The sequence below is a fragment of the Pimephales promelas genome, chromosome 25 (genome assembly GCF_988280905.1).
Source record: "Pimephales promelas chromosome 25, fPimPro1.hap1.1, whole genome shotgun sequence".
NCBI classification, from domain to species: Eukaryota; Metazoa; Chordata; class Actinopteri; order Cypriniformes; family Leuciscidae; genus Pimephales; species Pimephales promelas.
The window spans coordinates 16,474,604-16,490,522 of NC_142793.1; positions in this window are offsets into that span (position 1 = coordinate 16,474,604).

Genomic DNA, 15,919 nt, shown 5'->3' on the forward strand with positions numbered 1-15,919 from the left:
GTATCAAATACTGACATGAAGGATATCGTTACACCCCTAATTAACATTTTAGTGGTCAAAAAGCAATTAGCTCCACCCCTAAATCCACACATTTGGTGCTATGCCCCGCCCCGTCTAGCCAGCAGACGAACATTGCAAATCCGTTTTTGGCCACTAGTGGTGCAGTGCATTGTCTATTCCAAAGTTGTAGTTCAAATCCACATAATCCCAAAAAAATTCATCTGAATAAAAAGTGAGATCTACCAGATAACAAGCATATTATATGTGTAGTTAAACATTGCTCTCCATAGACGTTGTCCAGGACTGTAGGTGTTCTGGGTGAGTCATTTTCTAGAGTTAGGCTCAAAAAAGTGAGTTGCCAGCTGAGACAATGAATGCCAATGCCTAAGAAAAGCCGCTGAATGTTTGTGAATCAAACTTAATGAAGCAGCATTTTGGATTTGAGCACGAGTAAGTGCACTTGGTTGAGTCAGGGCGGTAGAATGTCTCATTAGTGGGACGGAAATGGAACAAATCTTGAATTAATGAAGCAGTTGATCTCCATTCTAACATGTCCATATCTCCATAGATCTAAACCGTAATCTCCTCGTTTTTACACGGGCAACACGAGCGCCAAGCTCGTATAGATGCCTTGTTTGGCCAGGAGCAATTCCATTTGGATTCTCTCCGAGGGCTCATTATCAAAGTCTCATCTACTAATAAGAAGGCAAGGCTATAATTATAGCTCAATATACCTGGCAGAGCTATGGCTCTGATTAAATTGTTGAAGGGCAAAATGAGGGCCTGAGAAAGGGAATGAGGTAGAGAAATGACATTGAGGGAGGCGGAGAGAGGAACTAGAGGGGGGGAAAATGTTTTCAAATGATAAAAATATGCACACACTGTTCCCTGAGCTGAATTTTCTTATTCTGATTGACAACCTTTTTCATGATTTAGGAATTGCTTTTGTGTCCTGTGGGGAATGATTTCTTTGCATTTGATTAGATGTGTTTTTGTTTGCTCTTAGAAGATGATTTTGACTAGTTCTTTTCGTTCTCTGGGATCGAATCGCCTGGAATCTTCAGAATGCAGTTTTATCAGCTAAATAATTTACACAAATCTTTGCTCATGCAGCATTACGCACGTCACAGCAACCACGTGAAACCTAAATCAATATTAAAGTGCAGAACACCAGTTATATACAAAGGTGCAACGGAGCCCAAATGAATGCCCGTTACTGACTGGCCACGTCTGTGCCTTATGCAAATGAGCGCTAGGGAAGTGTCAGGTTCTCAACATGCCGTATGCAACACTAGTGCAAGATCAGCAGTCTGACAGCTATAGATGCACAGTGTGCTGTTTTCTCTTTATCTGTTTCCACCAGAAGCAATGCACATTTAAGTATGATTATTCTACAATAATGGAGACACAGCAGTGTACACCGTATAGGCCACTTTTGTTTTCTGGGGCCAGTTGCATAATGTCAGTTTAGCTTTATTCATTTTCATATCTCCTCTGTTACTGTACCCGTTTCCTTTGTGCTAGTTTCCCATCACTTGTCAGTGTTCTTGGACATTCATTAACAAAGCACAACTGTCTAAATTCAGTTCATTATCTCTGTGTATTTAAGTTCCTGTTTAGTTCACGTTCATGGTCCGGTATTGATGGTGTGTTTGTGCTTGCATGCCATCTCACATCGTTGCGGATCAGCTGAGTTTACTTTGTGTTAATAAAAACACTTCTATCTGAATCTTCATCATCATCGGACTGAAACGGACTTATAAAATAAGACAGACTTATAAAATCTTAAAGGTCCCCTGACATGTGGTTATTTTATTATTTTATAATGTTTCCTGGGTTGCCCTTATAATGTTAGTATGTTTTTTAAATTAAAAATAGTCATAATTTAGTAATAAAAGGCATTTTTCCTAGCCTGATTTTAGTTTCTGATTTGAACGCTCTGTTTGAAGGGGCGTGTCTCTTGTGGGATTCAGTGTAACCGCCCACTGCTGCGATTGGCTAACATGCTTGTATATGAAATAGCTACATATTACATGTGACACTCTCTCAAATACGTTTACTACAGCTATTATACGTTTTTACTATTACAGCTATTGAGATACCAAATCTTGAGAAGTTTTTGAAGTATTTAGATCTATTCCCATCACATAAAATATTGCCGTGATGAGCATTGAGCAAGCAGAGGACAGTCTGTTGATCACGAGAATGAAGATCTTATCATTGTAACACAGTTTCTGCTCTCTCTAATGCTTTCACCAATGCAAACACGATGATGTAAATACAGTAGGAGCTTTGTTGTGCAGTGTAACGTGTGTCATTGATTTCATAACGATCTGTCCAGATAAACTCGCGCTGTGTGGAAAGATTGTTATTTGATCGCTTTCTGTATAATTTGATCACAATTTAAATAAGATTATTTTCATCCTACTAAAAGAAATGATGTGAAGTTGATATTTTAGTCACTGACTTGATATATTTCATTTTATAGTTTTAGTACCCAAATGAGAGCACTTATTTATTTTCTGTTCATTTTTAATTTAGTTAAGTTAAAACAAATTATCTTATTTCTTTATTTTCTTTCAGATTTAATTAAATTAGTGAATTATATTTATTGATTTTAGTTTTAGTCAACAATACCAACACTGGTATGCAATTTATTTGTATTCATGTAAACCCAGTTTGACTTACTATGTGCTATAGTACAGTATGCAACAACATCTTTGTACAAAATTGGAATAAAATGCAAAATTATATATTTAATATACTGTATAATATATTTATATATTATATATTTATTTTCTGAGATGTAAACGGGTCAGCACTCAACGACATGCACATAGCAACAGTGTAGCATACTACTATCTTAAACTTTTTTGATATATTTCAATCTGTTTCACATACTATTATTTTAAAAAAACTGATCAGTAGTAATTCTTTTCCTTGATGAATCTGAAATTGCATCTCGTTCCCAATAGGGGGCGCTGTGTGTCATTTGATCTTAGTAGAGAGAGCTTGTGAAGATGAAGTAGTTTAGAAAGACTTGCAGATCCACTTTTCCACTCCCATGATGCATCATGCTACCAAATATCTTCTTCTTCTCAACTGAATGATACAGCATGACAGCCGTCTCTGCCTTACCTGGCTGATTGTTAAGTGTGAATCGATTTTCAGCGGGGGGCTATTTTCTGTGACTGTAATTCTGTCACATTTTCCATTTTCTCTGCGTCTCCTCTTCTTTGAGGGGTTAAATAAAAGAGCCATGTCTCTTTTGGTGCTGTCTCTCTTTTAATACTATTGTGAAAGGGAGGATTTCACAATGAGCCTGATAGCTGAATGTATTGTGTCTTTCATGGCCAGTGAATGTCGTTTCTCAGCCTCTCTCCCATCCTCTTATTCTGTCTTGCTTTCTCTCTTATTCTCTCGCTCTCTCTCTCACCTTTAGGAAACAATAGATTCACTGCATGTCCCTGCGGCTGGCTGTCCCCTGCCCACACACATTTTCTCTCCATCTGTCACTACATTTTCTTACCTCTTCATCTATCTCTCGGTCCATCTATCGACTGTGACTGCCAGTGGGATAGTGTGTGAGTGTGTTTTAGGCTCACCACCTCATGACCAGTTGCAACCTGCTCTACTGTCAGGCTTTTGTGAGTCTGAATGTGTTGTGCTATTCTTGTCCTTGTCTCGTCTTATCTTGCACATATTTTGAGCCCCCACACTGAGTTTTTCACCAGGCAATCAAAAACTTTTCCCTGGCTGACTTATAGATCTCCGTTCCCTTGGACGTTAACAGGGCTTTATACATTTGTAGCCATTGGGGCAATATTTATTTTTGATTACACCTTATTTGTAAGGTGACGTAGTTACATAGTAACATTGATTAACTACAAGTAAATTATATAGTTACGGTTAGGGTTTGGTTTAAGGTAAGTTACTTGTAATTATGCATAGTTTACGGTTATTACTATTGTAAGTACTTTTAGTAACGTGTAACAAAAAATAACTCTTTGAATGAACATAAAAAAAAATCATGGAAAGGGTTTCCACGTAATTAACTTGTTTTATTTCAGCATTATGCAATTCTGTTATTCCAACTGAATGTACTTGCGTTGAGTCAACTTAATGTACTAAGGTTAATTCAACTTATTTACTATGGTTGGGCACAGCTTAAATTAATGTTGTCAGTGAATTTAAAAAGGCTCCCTGGTATGATTCAGGTATTTAAATTCATAATATTCATTCATCCAATACAATAAAATGTAGTTTAATGTCACATAATACATTTCTAGTATAAGTTAGCACTTGTTAGCATCTTAATTTATAAGATATACATGCTTTATCAATCTGAAAGTGCTGGGAACTAACAAGCACAGCCCAGTTTCAGTTAATGCAACACAAATCATTCATGTAATCCAACACAAACAGATTAAGTAAACTTAAATGTTACATATTTAAGTAGATTCAACACAATCAAATTAAGTTTGGACAAAATGTTTAGCATTTGTGTTGCTTAAGCTCGTTTTAATTAAGGAATTTTTTTTTGTTTTTTTGAGTAGGCCTATATTTAAAAAATAATAATATTGTGCACTGAAAAATGCTCATTAACCTTTGCTGAATCTAATTATATGGCTTTCAGTTGTACTATAAAAATGCTTTGTGGCTTTGTCCGGTACTAACAGAAAAGTCTGCCTTATGTTCAATATGTCTCCAGTGTGCTTCGTCTGACTCTGAATTACCTAGTTTTATTCGATTCTGAAAAATGAAAGTCAAAAGGTTAGGTAGAAATGAGAGCTGAACAATTAGTATTCATGTTAATGAATCCTCCTTGTTTAATTACATGTGCTGACTCATTTTTGTTCCCATAAATCTCTCTCTTGTGAAGTGTGTGACTGCTTTTGGCACAAACTAAATGGTAATTTTCAACTAAAAACTGAAAAACTGTTCATTTACATGACAATGGCGGGGTTTTTTTTAAACGGTTTCACGTTTTTGAAAATGACAGCCTTATTGTCTCCGTCTAAACTGTGAAAGCTATGACGTACACGCGTAATACGTGTTCAGTCTATTGGAGCGTACTGTAGTTTCCTAACAAAGTAACATCGCCAACTACTGACCTGGCATCATAATACACCGTTTCTAGCCGTTTTCATGGATCCGTGTGAACGTTTTGACAGCTGACTGCACCCTCCTACATCATTTCCACCCTCTCAAAGACATCATGGTCATGGTGCCTTGACTTGCATTATTGTAAACTGCCTTTTCACTCAGCAGCAGCAGCAGTCACAGGTCACTGGCGATTCCAAGCATGTTTCTCATTAGGTCTCGAACTGGAATCATGTGACAGGGCAATCAAGCCTCCGTCATGGCTGTCCACAGGGATCTGGACAAGTTCTGTATCTCTGCGACCTCTGTGCTCCGCCGTTCTGGTGTTCACGACCGGTGTGCCCCATCCCCCTCTGTTCTCAAGTCACTTTAAACTCGATGTGGCGGATTTTGCCAGTGTGGCCCGGCAGGGAGCTGAGTGATCGGTTTTCTTGACACAGTGCTAATAACACTTACTGGACAAAAACTGCTTACACTAGATGTAACCACAGGGAAAGCGGGAACGGGAAAAACTCAAGTGGGCAATGGAGAATTGGTAAATTAAGGCCTAAAATGAGGTCTTAAACCTGTAATTCTGGCTTTCTTTCTCTCTTCATTCTCTTTTGCTCTCTCTGTATATTGCTAGAAAGTGAAATATATGAAAAACAAGTTTAAATGATTTTTTTTTTTAGTTTAGTGCTTTTATTTCAGCTTTATTCCTTTAAAATATTTTATTTAACAATAACAACACTGCTACACACACACACACACATATAATATATATTAATAGATCACTTCACTTCGTTTCTGCTCTCGTAGCCTCAACGTGGCGAGTGCATGTTAAAAAATCAGAAATGGGGAGAGAACATTGTGCTTGGTACATTTTTCGTCTTCAAACCAAACTTGGGTCTTCAGCCGGAAAAATCTGGCTAGCTCGCTTCCCATAATGTTTGCGCGTTAGGTCAGTAGGTTAGCCTTTTGCGGCTGTTTGAACGTATTCAACCACATGAGCGTTTACACTTTGAAAGCAATTCAGTCGAATGCGTTTGCGACTACCTCTGGAAGTGCTCTTGACTGGACAAACTCAAAACGTTTTAGACCCCCTTTACACCTGTATTTAGCGTCGTCCACTTGGGATTCGATCAACCAAAAGGCATTTTAATACCAGCTGTAAGCAGCGCCCAGTCTCTTTACATTTGACCAACATGCTACTGTATATGAGTTCCAGTTGTATCTATGTGAGAAAAGTCATACTCTGTTAACACTTTACCTCAGTCTGACAAGAGAAATATAGAGCGGTGTTGATTTACAGTGTTTTGCTGTGAAGTGCTAGATCTGTGTCCTTAGCTGTGTCCCTAGCTTACAGGGGTCACGGTAACATACTGTTTCAGGGTTGAATAAAGACATCATCCGTGTCTATCTCCAGAGACAGTCGTTTAGATAAGATCTATCTGTCTGAATACTGTACAGGTAGAGAGACAGTGGGCAAATTAGGGAGAATTAATTAGGACAAAAACATAAGAGAGCCATATACCTTTCATTTGTATTCTTAACTCAAGTGCAAGTGTCATTTTCAAATACAATTTTGTTTTGTTTTGTACAAAATCATAAGATTTTTAGCATGAAAGTCCACACCTCACCCCCTTAAACTGAACCGTCATTGCGACATAAGCAGATTGTACGAAAACTTGTACCACCGATTCTGTAAAAACAATGTACTATTAGGTTATTGCTATAAGGTTCACTCTGAGAACATTTGGAAACTGGTTGGTTGGAAGGACTGAAAATCATGTTGGCTGATTGTCACGGTGTCAAACAGGGCTTTCCGATTACATTCTGAAAACTCTGTCTGCCGGGTCCACAGCTGGACTTATCCAATACGTGAGAAAGTTTATTTTGGCAGATGGATGTGAAAATAAAACACAGCGTCTTACTCATCTATCATGTTTAGTTAATTTTGGTTGGGAGGAAAAAGGATGTGGATGATAATCCCATGTTTATAGAAACACCAAGAGTTGTTTCTGTGGCATTTTGGCTCCCTTGTGCACATTTGAAATTTTCCGTACAAAAACAACCCACCGAACCTCATTAAAGCAGCAGACGAAAACTGATGCAACTGGCAGGTCTTTTGTGGTGTTGCATTCAAACGTCAGCAAGGTTCTGCATCATGGGACAAATGCATTAAACGCTAGTAAAAAGAAACAGAAGTGGAAGCCTAGCTTTAAAAAAAAGGAAAAAAGAAGACAGCTATTATGTAGTTCTAGATGTGATCAACATTTACTTAGAATATCTCACTATAGGCTATACATTTGTTTTTCAATTTGTGAATGCAGATAATGGGTGATTCACTGGGATGCATTGTTTTTTTAACCAGGATTGCAGTCCATGCTCTGGAGCTACAATTCAATAGGCTAATTAGCAAATAAAGAGGAAGCATGACAGTCTAATAACACAAAATTACCCCTATTTTCTGACAGTCTCACTGTAATTTAAGTCAAGAATACCAAGCTGTTGTTTCAGCTGAGAGAGACCCGGTAACGGCCCTCGTTTCAAAACCGCAACGCACAGTATGTGGGACAAAACAGCCCTAGATGATGATCACTGTGCAAATCACCATGTTATGACATCTCAATGCTTTGAGACCAAGGTTTATATGCCTTTAAGACTGCAGAAGACCATCACATATTATAATGTTTTGATTGACATATTATAATGTTTTGATTTTTTAAATGCATGTTTTTGTATTCTAAATTTGCCACCATAGACAACTTAAATTATACTTTTTTTTGTTTCAGTAATCATATTTTTTTTTCTTTTGTCAAATCAACTTAAATAATTTATTTAGTACAGATAACATATAATTTTGAGTTTCTGATGATTAAATCATTGTCCTTTATTGTATTAACTCACTTTTTCCATTTCAACGAACTTAAAATTTTCAGGCAACCAGGTTACTTACTTTTTTAAGTTGAACCAACAATATATTTTTACAGTGTATTCATTCAGTTTTCAAATTAGAGTTTTCTTTGATTTCAATTGATGCCTAAAATTTCTCGCATCCTGTTTTGACAGGAAGCTGCTGTGCTTCTTTCAGAGGTTGTCTGTGACTAACATCTTGTCATTCTGAGTCCAAACCAAACACTTTTACGGCCTCCTGCATCCCCTTGCTCCGAGTGTCAGGGCTAAAGCGCTAAAATGGAGAAAAATGCACCTTGCCCTCATATTGAACACATAAATCATCAGCGCATGGAAGCCTTGACTGCTGTTTCCTTTCCCTCTAATGGATCCCTCGTTCCACACCTCTTCTCCTTCAGCTGAGAATCAGTAAAGACACGGCATTCAGTCAACTGGGTGTGAAAAACACCCTGGGAGATGATCATTATCATCCTAGTTCCCAGATGCTCGGTGTAAATTGGTAGATTCTGTGCGTTTTAGCTCATACATTCTTGGTTATCCTTAGGATGTTGATAGTTTTGGTAGTTTTTCTAGTGGGGAAAAATATGGTCCCCCCTGTGGGTTTATATGTCTATGTGGTGGTTTTAATGTGCTTCAAGACAAACCATGTGCAAATTCATAAGTCAACACCATTGCTGATATTTTTTCCTTAAAACTGCAGTGGAGAAAAAGCGGTTTGAAATCGTCAAATCGCTGGTGTTTCTGACGTCACAGACTACCTTGTAACCAATCACGTCAACGTGCCGGTGGGCTTTATTAGCATATCATTAACAGTGAACTACTGTAGCAGGGGAGTCTCGAAAGATGCCAGGGTATCCCGGTATATATTTTTGTTGATTTGATTTAGCAATATCGCGGGTGTATGATGTATATTACGATGTTATGATGAACTATAAGCCTTGCCTTTCTCCACTGACGTTCTGAGTTGTTTAAAACGTTTCTGATGTTTGTAAAAGGCAGACCGAGATGCGAATGGAAACATGGTTAGCTGTTTGATAACATAGTCAAGCAAAAGGCTAATCATATTAATTACCGTTATGTGTCCGACGTTGTAAAGAGCGATACCATTGTGCAGCGCTTACTTATTTACTTAAGTAAATTGGCTGAGTGAATCTGTGAGCTGGTATGAGTGAGTGGAGGCGGGGCTAATTAGCATATTCCGATTCCGCATATACTAAATAAACAATCAGATTGCAATTGACCTATGGCTAAGCCAGGCCCCCTCCACTCGGACAAACAGTCAACGTTCGAGGACAGGCGCTATGGTAGCTGTCACAGTAGGAGACACTTCACAGGAGGCAATTGGTGATTTTTTGGAGACAGAAAGATTATATATCATCTCAATGTCACCTAAAGGGCCTTTACTATGCATTGGAGGGTTATAATAAAGAGCCCCTATCATAGCATTTGAAATGTTCCTATTTTTGTTTTAGGAGTTCCCAAAAACAGTTTAACGTGCATGCAAGGATAAAAAAACACTTTATTTGTCTTATAATATGCATTTATTTTTAACTGATTTGCTCAACGATTCCCAAATGATTTGTTCGACGATTCATTTTCATAAACACCTCCTTTGAGTGACGCGAATCTGCGGCAATTGGTCAAATGACCCAGTCAGTTGTTATTGGTAAACCGTAGGCAGAGACTGTCAGCAACGAAACGCCCATAACCGGGATTATAGCTTGTCAAGTGTTGAATTGAGTGAGCCAGCTCTCAGATTTCTTCAAAAATATCTTAATTTGTGTTCCGAAGATGAATGAAAGTCTTACGGGGTTGGGACAACATTAGGGTAAGTAATTACTGACAGAGTTTTCATTTTTGGGTGAACATACCATTTAAGGGAAAACCCCAAGTATACTGTATATTTAATTTATAGGGGTCACACGGCAAACGCACCAAGTGACCAAAGTTTTCTATCTTTGGCAAATGCAAGTTGTTTTTTTGCAGTAGATAAAACTAAATGGTTTCGATACTGGTATACAACCTCTCAATCGTGCCTCTTGCAGCCATCAGTAGACAGTTCAAGGTCTAATCCAGGTCTTTAGAAGCTGTTTTGAGGTGGTTTGCTATCAAAATGTTCATTAGTTCTAGACCATCCACAGCACTCTACATTCTGCATGGTAGTGGTCTCACTGAAATATTTCTGTGGACATTGTGACCATTCATATCTGAGCAAAATCCTAAACCGATTAGCCATTATAACAATATACTTCTTGATTGCCGAGGACTCCTCCTTCCATTTGGTCATTTTTCCTGAACCCACAAAATAACATTTAATAATACAGCTAGTACCTGCCTCACCTGAAGTCCCTGCGGGCCCTTGATGGAAACCGTGTGCAATCGAGAAGTCCCGAACTTATCGGCAACACATGCTGGTGCGAACTGGCTGACACTACACTATCCAAAAACTTCTAGATGCTGCAGATCATTAAAATGATGATGGATATCACAGTGAAGGCACTGCGATCCAGAGTTAGATAAGCACACTTTCAGTCTGCTGTCACATTATTGAATCACGCAATGTGAAACTGAAATTAGCTCGCTGAATATATCAGAGTTGCAGCCAACGACATTACTGTCAAACAGGAAATAAAATCATTGGCAAGAACAAGTGAATTTCATCCTGAAAAACTCAGTTTCAAAGAAATATTCAATTTAAGCCACACAGTATGTCTTAAACATCAGTAGGAGATAACATTTCCCGTACTGTGAACAGTTTTATTCCATATCTTCTGTTAAATTGGATTCTGCGGGAATGTTTTGGTAGGTTATGAAGGGCAATCTGAAATCGCTTCAAGGACGTTTTGTTTTTTCTTCGTGTTTTTCTTTCTTTTTCAAATCTTACTCACTCCAATATTCCGGCTATAAGGTGAAGCACTTGAGATGTCAGGAAAGAGACTACTATTCTCCGGGTATCTCCAAGGTGCAGTTCAATAATGTTTCATTTTTGTGTTTCATTTTGTAAGAAGCCAAGGGCTACGCAGAACATCAGCTTGACTGGACTCGGCGAATGGCAGCGGTAGAATCTCTCGGCGTGAAACATAGTTACAAAAAGTAAGAAAGAAGTGACTCATGACACATTGTGCCAAAATTAAATTTCACAGCAGCGTAGCAAAACTCATATCTCTTGCCAGATGTCTGTAGCCTGCAGTTTGTTTTCCGGAAAAGTCTTGTTGGTAGATTTTAGAGATTTATAGGCACCTTAGCATGAGGTCTCCGCTTGTAAGCTATAAACAACAGACAAATTACCCGCCAGTTTATCATCAAATGATAGAAGACGTTTGACGTGAATCTGGCAACGGGCTTTCAAAGTCATCAAAAACAAGCTTTGTAAGGTGCTTTGTTAGATTCTTCAATTGTTTGATGATGGATATGGACAAAATAAAGACTTGGAAGTGTTTGTGAATTAACCTACAGGCACAATATAACAGAGAAAATGAAATGTCCTAAGCTAAACACCTTCGGTGGAAATGGGAAAGGCTTGTGAACTAAATGAACCCTAACTTTGCTTAATTCATCTCCATTAGCTTGAAGCTAGCGTATGTCTTTGTGTTGAATCAAATTGTCTCTCAGTGTCATACAGAATAAATGAGCAGGCTGTTTAAAGTGAAATGGCTTTTTGGAGATAGGATTTGGTGTTTGGTAATTTTTGTGATTATTTTAGCAGTATGTGCTTGATTGAAGTGAGCATGTGTATTTTTTGTAAATGGTAACTGACCGTTAATTAGATTTAAATGTGTATGTTTTTCGAGTCATTTCCGCTTGTTTGTTCAACATACATGGGCTCTAAGCGTTTGAGACTACTTTGAAAATCTGGGATTCTGGGATAGAAATAAACTGAAATTTGGGAGTTACTGTAGTTTATTTGGGACATTAAAGCCGTGTGTCCACCAAAGCATTTTTAGCCAGCTGAGAACGTCAGACGCTCTGCTGAAGACGCCGTGCTTTGGGCGCTTGAGAGCGTTTTGGCAGCGCAGCGTTTTTTCCGTTGAGATGTTTCGTTGCTATGATACAGAATATCCGCAGCACAGTTTACTTTTAACTGATTTCACAAATAATTTGTTTCATACTAAACATGTATTTTTCATCCATTTTGTTTGGTTTGCTCTGCTGGTTGATGTCGTTGTACAGAAAGAATGTTGTGACAGTTGGTCAGTGTGGTTTAGTCCCGCCCCTCTTCCACTGTGATTGGGTGGGTGGGTTAAAAGTTACAGTAATGAACGCTGCGTTTATCCAAAGTTGAACATTTTTCAACTCTCGGCGACTAGTAAAAAACGCTGGGCGCTCAGCGCTTCAGCGTGAAAAAAAAGCCTCGTTAAAGAGCCTCGTTACGCTCATGGCGTTTAAAATACACGGTGCTCCCATTGAAAATGAATGCCAGGCGCGTGGAAAAACGCTTTGGTGGACACACGGCCTAGAGCCAGACCAATATATCGGCAGGCCGATATTATCAGCCGATATTGGCCATTTTCTAAAATATCGGTATCGGCAGTTATAATGGCCGATAAATGAATATTTCAAAAATAAAATAAAAACGGGCGAATCACGCTTCAACCATGTCATGAGTGTTGGAGTTCCCGTCCCTGTTGGCAACACTCGTGTATAACGCGCCACACATCCTACAACCTGCTGATCCAGCCAGAGTCAGGCAGAGAGAACCAGTTATGCATTATCATATTATTTTAGTTAAAACTCATAATTAACTACAAATAACTAATGTTAGGGAAATCTGATAATATTTTGTTGCTCGGTTCTGAAATAAAAAAATAATAATATCGACCGATATATCGGAATATCGGATTTTAAAACCAACAAATATTTGTATCAGTATTGGCCTTCAAAATCCTTTATCGGTCGGGCTCTAGCCTAAAGGTTAATTCACACAAAAATGCAATTCTGTCATCATTTACTCACCATCATGTAGTTCCAAACCAGTAAAATTTTCGTTCATCTACTGTATATACGCAACTACCACTTTGACGCTGCAAAAAGTTCATAAAGTGATCGTAAAATGAATCCTTGAGTGGTTTAGTCCAAATTTTCGGAATCAATCTCCTTACTATTCAATAATCCGTTGTACTAGGAGAATAAGATTATTCGTTGATTATTATCTTATGAGAAGGAATATGAAATTTAGACTTGGGTCAGAGAGAACTTTTTCTGGTTCTTTTGTCATTGAAAAAAACTAGTTCTTTCTCAAAACAGTGTATGGAATTGTTTTGTCTGGTTTGCCCTTAGTCAGACACAGCTTTAAAGGCTATGGACATGTCAAGCGTCCCTGAGGTATGTAAACAAATGTTCAGCATGTGGGATGGGAGTTCAACTTGACTTCCAACTTCTACATTCAATTACTCTTTATGTGCGGTTGTTTGTTTGTGCACATGTACATTTGTTTCATGGATATAATTTTATTAGGTGTGTTCTTAGGGCAAAATAGCATAAGATGTGATCGATCTTTCATTTTAATATGATAAGGGGCTACATATTAATGGATTAATGGCTTTTATAGCTTTTGTTGGCCCAGACACTTCAATGTTTTTGATGACCGAGACCTAAACAGAAAGACAGAAATCTCACAGTTTGACTCATATCTCTATAGAAAAAGTTTATAAAGGACAGCCATCTTGGACACACATTTTCAACAGAGGGGTGAATGTGATAACATTCAAAGTCTCTCTGTGACCTATCAAAAATCATGATCTCTGAAGGTTTGGAAAGGTCAGTGGTGAAAGAAAGCAGGCGATGTGGATTCAAACTGAGATAAAAGATGAAAATCTTTTTCGTCTGTGGGAAGGAACTGAGATCTAGTTTATTAGGCTTTGGATGAGACGTCTTTTGACTTGCAGTGACATAATTTTTGAGTTGGTAATAATCTTTATGAAAACCAATGATGCTAAAAGTAAGCTATTATAAAACGGTCTGATTATTTTCTCGGTTGGCCTAATGTGGTTATCTTAAATCAAATTATGCATACGAATAAGGATCCCAGTTGAGTCCGGTGCCTGCAACAATTTGCAAATCAACTTTATTCAATGCTAGATCTTGCGCAAATTGAATCAAGCTTCATTTGATTGTGCAGAACGTATGTTAAATATAATTGCAAGTGTTACAGCAAATCCGTTGTTGCGCTCCGAGTGACATTTACGCAATGTAAGCCATTTGTCAATGTGTCACAACTTCAGCAAGTACAGTAATGTGAATGTAATAGTGATTTAAGCAGTGGTATCAACAAGTCATTCATAGTGAGATTCACGTTAATGCAGATTTATGAAGGGCGTCACGTCCTTTCTGTGATTAAGAATATAATGATTTCATAAGGCCAAGCCAGGATGCCTGTCATGACGAGAAACCGGGTTGTAATTATTCATTATTAGATCCCTGTACTCAGTGTTCTTTTATGGCTTTCTGTAGTTGTTTTCTTTAAGCTGTCCTGATGTTGAGTGAAATGTGGTCCTTAAAAAAAAAATATATATATTTTATAGATTTTTTTATAGATTTTTTTTTTCCCCTCAAGTAGATACTATCTCGCACTTCAGTACAGAGAGAGAACAGCACATACATTATTCTTTAAATGAAAGAAAATATCACAGAGGAGGATTTTGTGCAGAAATATTTTTGGTGAAAACTGTCTTCCTCAGCTAATACTCCTGTAATGAATGTGTCTGCTGGACAGTGGGATTAAAAGACAGAATTAGATAAAAAGCCAAACGTCTTATGCTTTCATGGGATAATAAAAATCAAGCATGTGCCTAATACTCAAGAAAGATAATGCGCTTACTGGCCTTAGAAAGAAGATAGTATACAGTAGAGAGAATGTAACAGTGTCTGTTTGATTTTCAGTGGCCTTGGTCCCGTAAGTGTTTTTCACGGTCATCTTTCCCAAAGAGATTTTTAAAAAGTTTTCAATAAAGAGTTATAAGTAATGAACCAAACCAACCAGCAACAAGGTGAATCATTCACACCATTACAAACTTTGATTTGAAGCAAAAAAGTATTTGAAAATGAGACAAAAAGACAAAGGCTACAATCAGCTTTAATGAGGGAAAGAACTACAAATATAATCAAACAATGGATAAATATACGACTATTCATTTAAAGGTGCAATGTGTAACATTTTTAAGTATTGACATAAATGTTAAAAAAGTGCAAAAGTGAAAAGTGCAACTCGCAACCGAACCACTAGATATCGTGAAAAATCACACACTGCACCTTTAAAGATGTAGATTACGTTTATAGAAACAATATAGTTTACATTTTATTGCAAAATATAAAAATATAAAAAATATAAAAGTTTGCGAATGTAGAGAGACTTCATGGAAGTCATGAAAGACTTTCACGGGCGCTAAAGAATTATTTTGGCGTAGTTTGCTTTTTGTGATCCTCTGATTGGTGGAGATTCTCTGCAGAATCATGGGTAATGTAGTTCTTTACACTAAATTCCATTGTTAAACATTCAGAGAGCTGTGCAATAAATTTTACTAAATATAAGATCAAAAGTAATTTGGATCTATAGATATTTGATCCCTTTTGGGCCCTCCTTCTAGCGGATTTTAGATGTATTGCAGTTTTTAGCACTTCCTGATAGGCTTCATTTTGCAGATTAGAATGTTGCTGCTTGGCACATACACATGGCGGAAACAGAGCGTGCTTTAAACACCCATGTTGGCACACATTAAGGCCGTATCATAATAAAAGTCCTTCAAAATAGCTATACAAATAAATCATTACATACTTATAAATTCAAGTAAATTAACAATCATTTACAATGACACTATAGTGAGTAAATGCCCCTCCTTAATGTAGAGTATTATGCCATACCCCCTCGGGTCTGGGCCGGGTCAAGGTTTTGGTGCCAGGTTGACACATCACCCTCAGAGTGAGT